This window comes from Dermacentor silvarum, chromosome 5 (genome assembly GCF_013339745.2).
Source record: "Dermacentor silvarum isolate Dsil-2018 chromosome 5, BIME_Dsil_1.4, whole genome shotgun sequence".
NCBI lineage: Eukaryota > Metazoa > Arthropoda > Arachnida > Ixodida > Ixodidae > Dermacentor > Dermacentor silvarum.
Window position 1 is genome coordinate 95318906 of NC_051158.1, and position 17037 is coordinate 95335942.

At 47.1% G+C, this 17037-nt stretch overlaps 1 long non-coding RNA gene across 2 annotated transcripts; it reads right to left on the bottom strand.

The window, feature by feature from the left end:
• Positions 1-5942: 5942 nt before the first annotated feature.
• Positions 5943-16779, bottom strand: LOC125945906 (uncharacterized). 2 transcript variants are annotated; one of them, XR_007467199.1, is made up of 3 exons: positions 16334-16779; positions 6213-6301; positions 5943-6151 (listed from the first exon to the last, which is right to left on the bottom strand). It is a non-coding gene; the product is annotated as an uncharacterized LOC125945906 (long non-coding RNA). The 2 variants fall into 2 exon arrangements; XR_007467200.1 differs by lacking the exons at positions 5943-6151; positions 16334-16779 and adding an exon at positions 7184-7293 and having other exon boundaries at positions 6165-6301.
• Between the last annotated feature and the right edge of the window lie 258 nt (positions 16780-17037).

The following is a 17037-nucleotide window of genomic DNA, read 5'->3' on the forward strand; positions in this document are numbered from 1 at the left end:
CGCTCGTGGCTCTGCTCTCCTGTGACCAGCGGCCTGCTGTGATAGCGGCCTGGTGCAGTGCTTCCTGCTGGCCACCGGGGCGCCTGAGCTACCTGTCCGCCGACCGAGCGTGCCGTTTTAGCAGCCGAGGCGTTGCAGGTCAGGCATTACTGGCCAGTACAGCAGTGGCCTGGTGCTCTACCGGCCTGCTGTTTCTCCTGCTTCCACGTCGCGACAAGGAGCGGCGTGGTGCGAGAAGGTGCGGCGCGACAGCAGCGACGTAGCCACAACAGCGCTCTACCGTCACAACCATCGTCACGGGCACCGCAACGACGATGACAGTATCTTCACAACAAGCAAGAACTTTACCTAGCTTCGGTCGAACGCAACTAGGCCGGGCCTGACGTTTTCGGGCCCGGGCATGGTAGTGGCCAAGCTTGAAATGAATGGTCCGTGCACGGGTGGACCAACGCATAGAAATTTAGGGGTCGGTCAGAGCCCGGGCATGAAATAACGTCCCGTGCAGCGCTCTAAGGTGGAGTGGTAGAATACGACAGGTTAGGACGCTAAGTAGCTTATAAAGGTTAGGTTACTATTTATGGCCAGCTTAATTCAAAGGAAATGTCATCTGAAATCTTCACTGAACATAATAGTGATGCAATGCCCACGGTGAACGCTCTAATATTGATACGGAACAGCCGCCACAGTGTGGCTGCACTGAAGAGGAGGAAGACGACGTGTTCCCGATTGGGATAGGGTTGTCATCTTGGCCACCGTTAGCCTACCTGGTAATATATTGTTATTAGGCTTGTACATATGTTACACGTGACATTATTTTGTGGATATGGACGTTCCCCGTACCCGCTATGGAGCGTCGCAGCGTTCGAAACACCGACAATCCAACCTCGGCTCCTGCTGGCAAAACTTCGTCTCCGCCAGCCTCGACGCCTGCAGCCCCGAACTACGTCACCCCCCCCCCCCCCTCGGTATCCTGGCGTTTTAACTGGAGTCGGCAGTCCTGATGTTGACGACTGGCTCCGCTTGCACGAACGTGTCAGCACCAGTCACAGGTGGGATCCGACTATTATGCTTGCCAACGTCCTTTTCTACCTCGACGGCACTCCACAAGCATGGTTCCAGACCCACGAAGATGAGATCACGAGCTTGGATCTCTCCAAAGAGAAGCTCCGCGACCTTTTCGGCAATCCGTTCAGTCGAGCCCTTCACAGTCGAAGATTGTTGCAGCTCTGCCCATACCACGACGTCATCCCACGGCATTTTGCGTCAACAATGAAACGATGGTTTCCCCTGAACTTACACGTGATCAAGCTGAATCAATATGCCGCTTTCCTGAAGGCTGTCGCAAAAAGTTTTACTTTGACAGTCGACGCTTAGGTCAAACGTCCGTCGTGACCCATCGCATAAATATTGGACGATGTGAACCCTATTCACCGACGTCCACATCGTCTTTCTGCGTCGGAAAGAGCAGTTATCCAACAGGAAGTATAAAAGATGATTGACAAGGACATTATCAAGCCTAACTGGAGTCCCTGAGGTTCTCCCGCCGTCCTTCTAAAAAAAGAATGGAACGTCGCGCTTTTGCGTCGATTATCGCCACCTGAACAACATCACAAAAAAGGACGTTTACCCTTTGCCACGTATTGGTGACGCTCTAGACTTCCTTTATGGTGCCACCTATTTTTCTTCTATCGACTTCCGGTCCGGCTACTGGCAGATATCCATCGACGACATGGACCGGGACTGCATTTGTTACCCCTGACGGTCTTTATCAGTTCAAGGTGATGCATTTCGGTCTCTGTAACGCGCCGGCCGCCTTCGACCAAATGATGGACTCTTTGCTCCGGGGTTCAAGTGGTCCACCTGTTTATGCTATCTGGATGACGTCATCGTTTTCTCGCCCGCATTCGACACGCATCTAGACCGTCTTTCAGTGATTCTTGACGTGTGCCACGGGGCCGGTCTCCAGTTGAACTCATAAAAATATCCGTCCTTGGACACCTCGTGGATGCCAGAGGCGTGCGACCTGCTCCGGATAAAATTTGCGCCGTTACGAACTTTCCTGTCCCGAAGTCTACCAAGGACGTTCGTAGTTTCCTAGGGCTGTGCTCTCATTTCCGACGCTTTGGAAAGGATTTTGCGACCATTTCACGTCCCCTTACCGACCTCTTCAAGAAAGACGTCCCGTTTTCTTGGGGTCCTGGCCATGCCGCACCTTTTTCGCAACTCACTACTCACCTTACCACACCTCCAGTGCTGGCCCACTTTGACCCGTTTGCCTCAACGGCAGTTCGAAGTGATTCTAGTGGTCACCGCACAGGAGCAGTGTTAGTACAACGCCAGCGTGGACATGATCGCGTTATAGCCTATGCCAGCCGACTTCTATCACCCGTCGAGCGCAAATATTCAATCGCAGAGCGCGAGTGCCTCGCTCTTGTGCTGGTGGTTGCGAAGTTTCGTCCGTACTTTTATTTTGTGTCATCACTGATCACCACGCTCTCTGCTAGCTATCCTCGCTCAAGGACCCCACGGGACGACTCGCTCTCTGGGTTTTACGTCTGCAAGAATATACCTTCTCTGGTATATAAGACGCGACGCTTGCACCAGGATGCAGATTGTTTGTCCCACTACCCAGTTGAAGAACCGGCACATGCGGACGCCATCGTTTCCTTTTGTACCGAAGCTACACTGGCCGCATTCTCGCCGTTTTGCTGTGGCCGGTGGCAGCACCGTGAGCTGAGCCCTTGCCTAGCAACCGCCGCAGCTGGCGTCGCTGCTGGCGCTGCAGCCGGCTCGTAGTGTTTCTTTCTGTATGGTCTGACCACCCCGCGGCGTCTTACCGGCATCGGTGTCTGACACGCGTCTTTCGCCCGGCGAACTAGAGAGGGTCCGGAATGCCAAGCGCGCATTCTGAGCAAGAGCTAGCCGTTCAGCTCGCAAAACGCTTGAACTTGTGGGCTTATAACTTATACCTGGCTTATATCGATGAGTGTATACCTAAGTATAATAATTACAGCTAAATCAAAGGCTAACCAAGTGAAACCAAGACTTCACCAGGCTACACCAAGCTTTCGCTTTGCATATCCAGGGTTAGCTGAGCTAAGCCGCAGCAGTTTTCTGTGTCCCAGTTGCCTCAAATCGGCAACGAGCAACGCCACGATCCTTCGTTACGAACCTCCATAGATCGGCTGGAGTCAACGCCTGGTGACGCCTCTCTCCGGGTCCTTCGCCTCAAGGAGGGGACATAATACCGCCGTAACTTTGATCGCCACGGCCCTGACCTTCTGCTCATTATCCCATCACACCTGCGTTCGACTGTCCTCCGCCTACTTTACGACGCTCCCTTGGCGGGGCACTTGGGCGTCTCGTGCACATAGAACCGTGCGCGCCGTCGCTTCTTTTGGCCGGGTCTCACCCGCTTCGTGAGGCGTTACGTTGCCGCTTGTGAGCCCTCTCCGTGCCGGAAGAACCCCTCTGCGCTTCCAGCTGGATGTCTCGAAGCAATCGACGTCCCGCCCGAACCCTTTTTCCGCGTTGGTTTAGTCCTCCTTGGACCGTTTCCTCTCTCGGGCTCCTGAAATGAATGGGTAGCCGTAGCCACCATTAACGCGACGCGGTACGCAATCACAAGAGCCCTCCAGACAAGTGCCGCTACTGACGTCGCTGACTTCCTACTCTACAACATCATTTTAGTGCACGGTGCTCCGTGCCACTTACTAACTGACGTTCGCCGTAGCTTTCTCTCGGCAGTCATCGAAATCGTCCTCCGCTCCTGGTCGACAAAATACAAATTGAGCACGTCTTACCCTCCACAGACCAACGGCCTTACGGAGCGCCTCATAGACATGCTTTCGAAGTACGTTGCAGCCAACCACCACGGCTGGGATCTTCATTTACCGTATGGGACGGTCGCGTATAATTCGTCGCGTCACGGCACCGCCGGCTATTCACCATTCTGTGTCCTATATGGCCGAGAAACCGCGCTGCCCTTGGACACATTGCTGCCCTCGCCCGCACGTTGTTCCACTGAATACGCGCACGACGCGATCAGCGACCACGCGCGGCAGCTCGCTCGCACCCATCTGGATGCCTCACAGGAGCATCAGCGAAGCCTCTACGAATGCCACCATCGCGACGTGAACTTTTCTCAGGGCTCTCTGGTGCTTCTCTGGTCGCCCATCCGCCGTGTGGGCCTATCCGAAAAGCTGCTGTCGCTTTACACCGGTCCATACCGTGTGGTCCGACAAGTGACCGATGTCACATATGAAATCATCCCCGCGGACCCCTCAGTGGCGTCGTCGGCTGCAAGTTACATCGTTCACGTAGACTCACACCCTATTGCAAACCTTTCACCGCGGATGTGTAGCTTCAACGGGGCGGTGCTTCTACCGCCGGGGTGATGATACGAAACAGCTGCCACAGTGTGGCTGCACTAAAGAGGAGAAAGACGAAGGCCCGTATTCACAAACAGAACTTAAGTATACCCTTACGAAAATGTCAGATATGGACTGATATGAAAAAGGCCATATATGGGCATATTAAAAATTGGGCAGATATGGCCATATATGGCATATAAGGGCCATATATGGCCATATCTGCCCAATTTTGAATATCCCCATATATGGCCCCCTTATATGCTATATATAGCCATATCTGCCCAATTTTTAATATGTCCATATATGGGACCCTTATATGCTATATATGGCCATATCTGCCAAATCTTTAATATGCCCATATATGGGACATTTCTATATAAGGCCACTGCTAAAGTTTTAGTATGTCCATATATGGCGCTCTTATATACAGGGTGTTTCAGCGAACACTTTCAAAATTTATTTAAGGTGGCCTAGCTGTGGCAGATAACCCAATTCTAGTTAATGAGCTGGCCTACTCGAAGAGGCGGACATTACTTGCACAAAAAATTGAAATGCATAATCGACTATAATCAACAAAAATTCACTAATTCAGTTTTTAACTAATTACCTGATGGCCCATATTGCAATTTACAAATTGAAGCAGGGGAGTTCGCAAGGCGATCTACTTGGAACGAATTCTCGGGATGACACCATTTTCGGGATATTAATTCGCGAACTTTGCGGAGAAATGCGTTGGCGTTCCAGTTAATTTGGTGCTTCAATGCATAAAGCAACGATTTAAGAAACTAATTGGAACGCCAATGCGTTTCTCCGCAAAGTTCGGGAATTTATATCTCGAAACTGGTGTCATCCCAAGAATTTGTTCCAAGTGGATCTGCCTGGCGAACTCCAAGGCTACAATTTGTAAATTGCAATTTGAGCCATCAGGTAATTAGTTAAAAACTTAATTAGTAAATTTCTGTTAAATATTCGATTATGCATTTCAATTTCTTGTGGATGTAACGTCCGCCTCTTCGAGTAGACCAGCTCATGAACTAGAATTGTGCTACCTGCCACAAGCAACCTTTAAGAATTTTTGAAACAGTTCGCTGAAACATCCTGTATATGGTCATATTTGGAAATTCAATAAATTAAAATCTGGGTTTTTACATGCCAAAACCACAATTTTATGATGAGGCACACGCTGGTGATCGAGGCATTCCAAATTATTTTAACTCCCTGTGGTTTTTAATGTGCACCCAATGCATATGGCACACAGGCATCTAGTGCATTTCACTTCCATCGAAATGCCACCGCGCCCGGGATTCAATCCTGAGCTTTCAGTTCAGTAGAGCAACGTACGTACGCCTTAGCCACTACGGCGGGTCTGGAATTTTATATGAATATCTCCAGTAAAAAATTCCAACCAGCTATCAGCTTACATGTCTGTTGGCTAACCCTAATTTCAGACCTTGATGGTCTACTAGCCAATCGGCATACAAGTTTACAGGTCTACAAGCCTACAAGTCTACTACCTGTCTACTACCTATTCTACTGTTTGTCGGTATGCCATTCTACCGGAGACCACTGTTCAAATGTGTATTGTTTATTGAATTGATGAATTCTGACTGTGATTGCATTACAGTCTTGCAGTCTTAATTAGAATATATTCAGTGCCTTTGAACACTAGAGTATGCCAGTCGGCACTTAAGATGGCTCACTGCATAAATATGCTCACCATTCCATCCAAAACTTCAGGTCATGGTATGTGTGTGATGTGGAAATCACATTTATAACATCTGAAAGCAATACGAACAGAGATAAAACTTTATTGCAAAGTTCACTACTACAGCACATTACCCAATTGCTGCAAGGGGTACCAGTGCACTGCTTTCAGTCTCTTTTCCATAACTTCCTTTGACACGGTGTCGTCCGCGTTGTGAAAACAGCTGCACAAACAAATGAACCATTATTGCCATACGACAGAAGACTAAGTACAATACTTGTTGTGTTGATTAATACACTGAGAAATGAGGAATTGAGCATAAACATTAAAAGACTAAAAAGTGGTGAAAGCAGCACAAGTAATATTTATGACTGTTTTGAAGCCAGCTTTGTGGCTGGTGAAGGGCCAATTGGAAGCAAATGCATATTTTCAAGTAATTGTAGGCCAGGCACACCAAGCTGTTTTCATTACACAGATTCCTATTGAATAGCAGCAATAATCCCAACATAGGCCTTACTGCATACCTGCTTGGTTAATTAATAATAGTACACACCGTAAGTTTGCACATTATGAAAATTCACATATTTTTCCCCCTCCCACACAATGACCACACTTACAACTCAACACTGCAACCGGTGGCCTGGTTTTGACTTTGACTGATGATAATGGCCAGCTGCGGATGCCAGTGGCAGTACCAGCACTGGAGCTATCTAGTGCTATATGCACAAAGCTAGTATTTTTCCCTTTTTTTTGTCAGTCTAGACAGGTCATGCCGCGCATGCATGGAGTGATCAGACTGCTAGCGTGCCACATAAGGTCGCAAGCTAGCTACAGCACCTACTTCAAGCTCAAAGCATTTCAACATGCTTTGTAGAATGGCAGTCGTTAATTCAGAAGGTACTTCGGCGTCAGCAAAGTACACATCTGCCGTTAGAGATGGCCGCATGAAAAGCTGAATGCTACCAGCAAGGCAAGCAGGAATTTCCGCTGACCCAAGACTGATTTTTACTCGCAAGTTGAAGTAGCAGTGCTTTATAGCTCAGAAGCCTCTGGACAGCTGTTCTGTGTAAATTTAAATGATACAGAAGGACGCTCGCCGACTTACAAGGAAGCAGGGCATTCCAACTACAAACTTCAACGCAAGCAGCAACTGGATGATGTGCTTCATGTGGCGGCATGGGCTTCATGAGAACATGTCAGCAGCTGCCTTCTACACACAAAGAATCACAGACTTTCAATATTTGTGATCATTCCCTGGAACCGGGAGGCAAGTTTAGAAGGCTGCCAGTGGAACTGTTGTGTCCATTGGTCCTAGAGGCACAGAACATGATTTCTGATGACACTGTCATCAAAAGCTTCAAGAGAACTGGCATCTGAAGCTCAACTGACACCACTGAGGACCACCTACTATGGGACGACACTACTGAAGTTTAAGAAACTGGAGGGCCAGCCAGAAGTGCAGATTTCTTAAGCTTAAATTCTTATTTGAAATGTATGTTTTCAAGGTTCGAAAATAAGACTTGTCCATTCTTGTAAGTTACACCTTTGTTTGATTCTTTGGTAGCTGGCTTTTCGACACAATCTTAGTGTGCCGTAGATTAGGCTGAACTAGGTGGCTGTGGAAATTAACTTAAGATTTTACCCTACATATAACATAGCCTTCCACTTTGTGTCATTTTCTTAAGTGTTTAAAATAGGAATAAACAAATGCATAAAAAATACCTAGTGTGTATGCTCGTTCCACAAGAAGTATGCTGCAAAGTATCAGCAGGACTGGTATACTGTAGTGATTCCTTTCCTTTCATTTCTATATTCCATTCTTATCATCCACTGCACATAGCCAGCCAATCATGATCATGTAGGCAGAATGCTACCCTAACAACGCACAAGACAATTCCAATAGAATAATTACACTATCCCCAGCCCTAGATGCTTTCATAAAGTGTTTATGTAGCACATGGGCATCATACATGAGCTAAATATTCATGTACCTGTCCACAATATTTTATAAATGCTGTAACCACAAGGAAATTTTCACATATACTGAAAAGTTTTCACATATACTGAAAAGTTTTCACAGCTGAAGTCATGATAATGTTAAATTTGTTTAAATACATTGGTACCTCTGACCAAATATTAATGGCAAATCGACAATAGAATGGATTTCAATAATACTTTAGAGGGAATGTGGGTGGCCAGCTTCAAACTTGAGCGCCATGTGACATTAGCATAACTGCAGCATGAATGCATCCTGTGATGTATCCAAGTTTTTGTGATTGAGCCTACTTCAACAAGTTGTCTGGGGGGATGTATGAGCTGAAGCAAGAGGCCAGAACAGGGACTGCTTGCACGAAGCCATTTACTGATGGGCAAACTTATCAAGCAGTAGAAAGGTACTTCAGGCTTCTAATTTCGTTGCGCTGTGTCCGGCAGCGCCTGAGGCAAACATATAGCCGAGCTTTCAAGCGACCTTTTACTATTGGCCTACTCATTCACATAGGGTCACAACACAATTACCTGCCTGTCTCCAGTGGGTGAAACTTTCCCAAGAGAATTTTTTGCCCTGCTACTTTGGTGAGTGCATCAGCTCAGTTTGTCTTGTCAAAATGGCTCTCGCTACTTTACATGTAGAGTGCATTTGTTTGATTGCCCTTGTTGTAGATTGCCCTCCTCGGCCGCAGGAAGTCGTAGGTTCAATTTCTACCACCGCACGGCGCCCACTGATTCAAATGGACACAAGTGTACCCCAGCATGGCGTTTGGCTTTCTTCAGGGAGAGGAACCTGTGCTCTAAATACCAGTCAAAACCCTCATGAGCACAAAAAGAAGTAGGTCTGGGCCATTCCCAATAGTGGCAATTTCCCATGTGGTGCCCCAAATTTCCTTTCGAAGCGCTGAGGTCCCATAATGGCCAAGCACCAGGTGCAGTGCAAGGACCTTATGAGTGTTGTTTATGTCTGTGGACTGCTTGAAAACTCTTGAGGACTGTGAATGAAGGAAGAAGAAACAGAAGGCGAGCCAGGCGCAGATTGCGTGCTTGGCAGTGTTCAGAAAAGGAACAATAGAGAAGGAAGAAGAGAGGTGGGTGCCAAATGGGCAGAGGGGGCTAGCAGCTTAGAAGACGCAGGACCAGTGCGCTGTTTCGGGAGCTCCTGCCGTAGTACCTGAGGCAGCCCTGAGGACAACGCGCCTGCCTGTCGGTGCAGACGCAGAGTGGCGCCTGGCGTGACGCCGTTTGGAGCAGGCCTGGCTGTAGCCTGCTCGTAGCCGCCTGTTGGAGCATCTTTAGGCTGTGTCCGGGGTGAGGCCTAACCAAGGCCTTTGCTTTGAAGCCGCCTCTTGCTCGAGGTGGCATGTGAGGTTGTGGCGGTGGAAGCAACCCGCCCGACAGCCGTTCGAGTCCTCGGGCCACGGTAATGCAACCGTCGCCTACCTCATCTGATGACCATTGCCGTCACCCTGCCTTGGCTGGCCTTCCACGAGGGTCATCATGCCTTGGGTCGCCTCCAACGGAAATCGTCGCGACAGCTAGACGATCTACCACTGATCGACGACACCATCAGGAATGTAGCCATGTGACGTACTTGCTCTTTTATTGCGATAGCAATTATATGGACACTTCAACCGGATTTCTGCCGTCGGCGTCGCCGTAGGCGTCGCCGTGAGGTTCCGTATAGATAAAATCTACGCCGCGCGCCGCATGCCCCAGAGGCAGCGTGCCGGGACGCGCGCTATCACGGAGAGCGAACGCACTCAATCTCCCACGCGCAAGCAAGGAAGCGGAAAGCCAGCGCCGGAGGGAGCAGGGGGGGGGGGGGGGGGGCACTTCTCTGTCAACAACCGCGCTCGTCGGTCGTCCGCACAGTCTCTTATCTCTCCCACGCGCAAGCAAGGAAGCGGGAAGCCAGCGCCGGAAGGAGCGGGGGAGGGGGGGGGGCGCACTTCTACGCTGCCAACAACCGCGCTCGTCGTCGTTCGTTCGACCGCACCGTCTCTTATCTCCACACGGCTCTGACCTTTATGCGCATTCGCCCCTCAGTTTCCGTTGAAGCGATAGACCGCACGTACCTTCGCCCGCTGCCAGCGTTTTGACAGTCGTTGGCTGCAGTCATTCAGTGTGATCTATTCATGTTTGTTTGCGCGCGCTCACACCACGCTTGTTCATTCAGTTAGTAATAGTCGGGCCACATTTTCCAACGCACGCTACACATGCAATGCTGCCCAGATCGGCAGTGCAGCACTACAGGTGTGTCCCTTCGCACGCGCTGCCCACGGTAAGCGCTTCTCATCAACACCACCGTTTCACACGCGCCTTCTCGTGGTCATCGAGTCTCTCTTCATGTCGGTCTACTTACGCCGCAGCACACCTGCTTACTTAATCCAGCTCATGTTTACTACAATTCAAATTGCTACCAAAGCCGCTCACCTTACTTCGTATGACATTGCTGTGTTGCTATCGCATTCATCGCTTCGCCCTTAGGGCGAAACTGTGACATTTTTTTCTTGAACGCTGCGCGTAGGACTTAGTGTAGACGTGTTTGTTTTAGGGACCTTTGATATGTATTCTGTGTTTAGTGCTTGTCTTGTTACAGTCTTATCTTAAATTTTGGTTCACATCGGTTCGCGCATCTCTGACGTTCATTACTGCTTGACTTCACACAGACATACGTGCCCAAACAACTATCCATCACATCAGACCGGGAGCATGCTTGTACCTATTTCACCGGTAGGTACAGCGGTGAGCACTGTTAGGGTGAACACACGAGCGCGTGGCCGACGGCACTGTCAGCGCCCCGTTACGGTCATCACTGGAAACATTGCGCATGCGCATCACGCCTTCCGCGAAATAATTGTTCCACCGCGCGCATGACGTCATGAATGCACTTGTTCGTCGTCTGCTAGCCGCATTTTTGTTTTCTAAGCCCATGCATCCTGCATTTTAAGATTTCTTTAAACATCTGTGCTTGAACAGAACAAGACAAAAAAACTTGTATATCTATGGGGGCGTGTCTATTCGTTCCCTTCAAAGTTGTTGTGCATGCAACGCCGTATATAAAACAACCAAACATCTTTCGCAGCCGTTCATTCTGTCGCCAGATCGTATTATGGCTAGGGTTCCCGATGATGAACGGCGCTCAATTGTCGATCTTTCCCTGAAAGGTTATTCCGAGCGGTATATTGGCGCTTTAGTTAATAGGCCCCTGAAGACTGTGAACAGGATAATTCAAGCCTACAAGTATGAAGGTCGCATTCAGGATGCACCCCGCGCGCCCCGCCCTAAAGCTACCACAGACGATGAAGACGCCCTCATAGTTGCAGCTGCTGTTCGTAACCCTTTCTTGCCAGCCCCAGCAATACGCGAGGACTTGGATTTGGACGTTTCGGACACCACTGTTCGACGTCGCCTGCGTACTGCGGGCCTTCGCAGTCGCATCGCAGCGCAGAAGCCACTACTAACGGCGGCAAACAAGGACGCACGACGGCAGTTCGCTGAGCTGCACGAAGCATGGACATCAGAAGAGTGGGGTCGCGTCATCTTTTCGGATGAGTCGACGTTTTCGACGCGACAAGACCAAAGATTGCGTGTTTGGAGACTACCAGGCACACGGTGAGGCAAACTTCCTGCTTTGAAAAGCAATTGTTTTAGTTAACGTCACAATGCCACGCAGGAACGACCCGGACAACGTGCAAGGTGTTTCTGCCAGTGGGAGATCGAGTGTGAACGTGTGGGGTGCTGTTTCAAGATATGGTTTAGGGCCCCTGCAACGTATACGTGGACACTTATCGTCGGAACAATACTGCAACATTTTGAACAATGTGCTGTTGCCATATGCGAGCAGTTTATTCCCAGACGATGATTACCTGTTCCAACAGGACCGGTCACCGATACACACGGCGCGGGCTGTCAAGGAGTTCCAGGCGGAGCAGCACATGCAACTACTGGAATGGCCTCCGAAAGGAGCGGACCTGAATGTGATAGAAAACGTGTGGGGCCGTCTGAAAGCTTCTTTGGCAAGGAAGCCCCTTTATTCCGCGACTTCGGACCAGTTGTGGGCGCAAGTCAGCAACGAGTGGGAAAGGCTGAAAGCCGATCGGGAATATGTTCGATCACTTTACGACTCGTTACCGTCCAGAATAGCTGCAGTCGTTGCTGTAAGTGGTCACATGCTCGCTATTAGATTTGCTCATGTTTTTATATTTGTTCTCATGGTCTTGTTTAACTTGAATTGCAAAAGTGCAATTTTCTTGAATAAAAAGTTTAATAATTATCCCTCTTACACTCACTTTTTTCCTTCACGTGCCAATCTTCAATCCAGATGGACCTTGAAATGCAGAAGGTATCAGCTCAGCGAACAAAAAATGCGGCTAGCAGACGACGAACAAGCGTATCGATGACGTGATGCGCGCGGTGGAAAGAGTGTTTCGCAAAGCACATGCTGCGCATGTGCAATGTTTCCAACGATGGCTGTTACGCGGCGCTGATAGTGCCGTCGGCCACGCGCTCGCGTGTTCACCCTAACAGTGCTCACCGCTGTACCTAGCGGCTGCACTTGCCTCAAGGCAGCCGAGGCTGATGCTCTTCAACAAGGCCATCTGTCGTTGGACAATAAGTGCCCAGAGAGCACGCATGAAATCTCTTTCAAGATGTGAACCCTCACAAGAAGCCGAGCACCAGGCCAAGGGACATCTCTACCCATGAGAAAGAAACGGAGGTTTTCTGGCGGCACGGGGATTTGAACTCAGTACCTCCCACATACGAGGCGGATGCTCTACTGCTATACCACTACTGCGGTAGATTCATCCAGTTGAAATGGTTAGTCATGAGGATCTGAGACCGCTTTAGCATCCAAGAGAACCAAAAATTGGGCAAGCTGTTATGTATTCATGGTTGAAATGTTGAAAGCGGCATGGGCAAACGCAGACAAAGGAGTGCTTGCGCTCTCTTCATTTCTCTGCCCCTCAGTCTGCATTTGTTTTTTAACGGCTTTAAACATTCTAATCGCTTTAGCTGTACCCATGACTGTTATTTTCATTGTCGACCTATTACAGCACCTGGCATTGTGTATATAGCACAGAATGACTAACATGGGAGTGCCAATGTTGCTGTAAGTGACTGCCATGTACTTAACAGAAAAATTTATGGAGGCGTAATGGAATAAGATGAGCGTCTACAGCTCCAACAGTATCCCATATTATTATTATTAAGCCCTTGTCTTCAAGGAGCCTACTGGATAATTATTAGGATAGGAACTTTTCCTTGTGTGTGTTGAGGGCTTTACTAAATGCATTAGCAGCAAGTTTGAATTTTTTTGAGGCTACAGCACCAAGTAGTTCACAAGAAAGTATGTCGCTATTAAGCAACAATGGGAAAGAAGCATTGTTGCTAATATTCAGTAACAGTGACGCACGCTGTTTGCGGCGGTATGCATGAGGAAACAGTTACCTTCCTTTTTGCTTTTTAGTTTCGCAAGTTTGAATTTGACTGTAGCACGCTGATGCCTACAAGATGAAGAGAAGATATACAATAAAGCTTGCTCAGAGTCGGTTACTTTAGCGAGCCCTGCTCAGATTCTGATCGAGATGTATGAAGCTATGTATGGACTAAATGTACTATCACATATTTCTACTACTAGCACTAAACTTAGTACTAAGTTAAACAGAAAGATACTAAAGAACTCTTCCCTGATACCCAACAACAAACAGCATGCTTGTGTGTGCGTCACTGATGCAGAATGTAACTAACACTTTAATTGTGTTGCCTCAAAAATGAACTTTTTTGAGAACTACCCAATGCTCCGTCCCAAATAAGGTACGAAAAAAGCAACCTCCTCCCACAGTGGCTAGTAAGGCTGCAGCTAAGCCCCTAACGATTACAATGAAAAGCATGCAAGTTATCAATTGGCTAGATTGCCATGCAGCCCATAATACAGGATGCCAATGACCCATGGACGAAAGCCGTATACCCTGCCGTGATGAGTGCTACAGGTGCTGCAAATGTTATCGCAAGCAATTATAATGCTGACACTGCCATCCTAGACACGCTGTTCTGCGTAAGTAGCTGAAGGGCCTCCTGCAACAACTTGGCATTCAAGACAATGCCATCACTGTGGAAGACAAATTGGAGTCAGATCTATCACCAAACTTGTCAAACGGGTGAATATGGTCTCAAAAGAAGCACTGGTGTTGCAGTTTTGAGGCAAACCAATGAATGCACACAGGTTGAGAAGCAGCAGAAAGTTCGAAAAACTGAATTGGTAAACTTGATTCAGGGTATCAAGGTAAGAATATGCCACCGACACTCAAGGCAGGCAGATGGATTTGTTTTGTGCCCTTGTGAACGAGCGAGCCTGATGCATAAGATCGCAAAAAAAGCTCGACCAATTCTGTTGCCTCAGATGCTTCTGGACGCAGTGCAGTGGCAAATAAAGACCTGAAGTGCCTTCAGAAAACCAACTTACTTGGTTGGTTTTGCTTTCTCGTTTTTTGATCTGCTATGTACTCCTTCCGAGTAATCATTATAGATGCAGCATCTGCTTTTTAAGTCTTGTTTTTTTAGGTTATTATTTGCTGGGCCAGCGCACATGCTTCAACCTACCTTCACATATTTTTAGAGGCAAGCGTCATGCTGTGCGATAATCTGGATTGTCTCTTATCACCTCTGGTATACTAGGCCGTACCAATCTGTCATGGCACATGGCTATGATGTGGTTGTATTAGGGGGTCCTGGTGACTCCAACATTTGGTTGCTTTATCATTAATGTGATGCCCCATGATGGTCTTGTTGAGTACTTATAAATATCACATTTCTTCAGTAAACTGCAGTTGAAAGTAAGCGCCAAACCGTGTTTACGCAAACCGATCTCTGCTCTACCATTTTCCAGTGATTATGCTCACAGTAACGTGCTTAAATAGATTCTCATTTTCTACGGAAATTGTTCATGTGTGTCGCAATGGCTCATAGAGAGATTCAGCTATACCTTTGCCATCCTCCACCTTGAAATCCCTATTCATCGGCTTACAGTAAGAGTCTTAAAATCGATTTCGCTCCTTTACAGACACTTTCGCCCATATTTTCACTGCACATGCTTTCGCTCTTCCCTTATATCCTCACAATTTTCTAGTGGCCCCATGACCTGTGCAGCACTCTCCAAGTGAAACAACTTATTCCATACATTTGCACTCAGTAATTTCATTTCTGTAAATTCTGTACTAGACACTAGCTAATTATTTTATTCCTTAAAAATTTTATTTCTCTTTCATAGCATTTACTCCGGCTGCTATTAGAAAATAGCAAAACATTATTTTTATAATGCCTTCAATGAATCAACCTTCAATGATTTAGCCTGCATATCATGTACAGCATGCAGCTCTTCTGCAATGTTTCACCTTAATCCAAAATTTAACTATCTCGATCTAGATGCAGATGCTTGCTATGCATTGCCCTTCTTGTGATTACTTTTATATGTGCACCTATGATTCATCGCAGTGTTCTTAGAGTATCACGGATGAACATCAGTTCTTCCTATTTATGGAGGTGGTGTTATGCAGGCAGTGTCTGACAAATTGAACATCTTTCCTAAAGTTCGGAAAGCAGACACAATTCTATATGAAGGAAGAATAGAACCTGATCACCTTTCTTTCTCATACAATCACCCCCAATGAATATATAAACAAAAGAAAAACTAAATTTTCTTTTAGTTATATATAGCCTAAGAGTAACTCATTACTCATTAGTTTGCTGAGCTATCTACAACTGAAACTGTTGCAGCATGTCAGAAATGCTACAGTGCATTGCACATTATGTTTATCATTAGTAAATGAGCATTTTCAGGCATCAAGCTCAGCATATCAAAGATATGATGTTGGCCTTTGGGAGGTTAAAATGTCCACAATTTTGGCCATCAATTCCATCCCGTATGATATAGGCCACATGACAACATAAAAGCATCCAAATAAGCTAACATGTTGACATCTTCAATGCCTATAAAATCGTCAGCAACTTTCCATTTGTTGTTGCTTATATGAAGACCAAATTTACATGTCCCTTGCATAAACTTATGGCAAGAATATCATGATCACAAGTATTAATTTCTATAATTATGACTTAAACTCACTCTAAAACATAATCTAATAAACGTAGCACTGACATATATACATACCTGGCCAAAACATACCCAGAGCCTAACTACAGTGTTGGCCAATTAAACGAGAAAATATAACTTATTTCACTTAAAATATAGTCTGTGGTACTTTACCCAAATATGACTCGAAGGAAACTGCACAAATCTGAGTGGCGATGTGGGCTTGTTGGTTGTTCATGTTGAAATGAGCGAGTTGTAGCGCGAACAGGGAACAAAGATATGAGAAGGCACAATGAAGTGCTACGTGTGTGTATTCTTTGTGCCTTCTCGTGTATTTTTCCCTGTGCGTGTTACAATTTGCTCGTTGCACAAATCTGTTACCAAGCTTCTTATCGTCATTTATTTCATCTTTAAGGGCCTCTGTCAGGGCATTACGTTAGGGGTGGCATATTCATGCAGTCGTCTCTAGCATTCACTCAAACCATTACCAAATGTTCACACCCTAAATGTATAATTGCTTTTAATGATGAACAAGTCTGCAATTCTATTGTCTGCGAGCATCGACAATACATATCCTGACCTCTGCAGTGACTGATCTGCTACAAATTATCTTTGAGGTTCTTAAGCTGCGTGATTTTGTACTTTTATGTTTAATAATGCACTACGTGAGACCATGAGTATACTTTATATGGCTTCCTTTTCAAATTTAAGTAACTTCAGGGTGATGAACACACACACACTTATGGAAACATGAAAATGAGAACCAGAGGGGGTTTGAATTTACCGTGTTTTTTCCATTTCCTGTGGATAGCCAGGAGGTGCTCCAGCAATGACAGTCCCCTGTCTGCACCGCCCCATGGAGGCCAGCTGCCACTGAG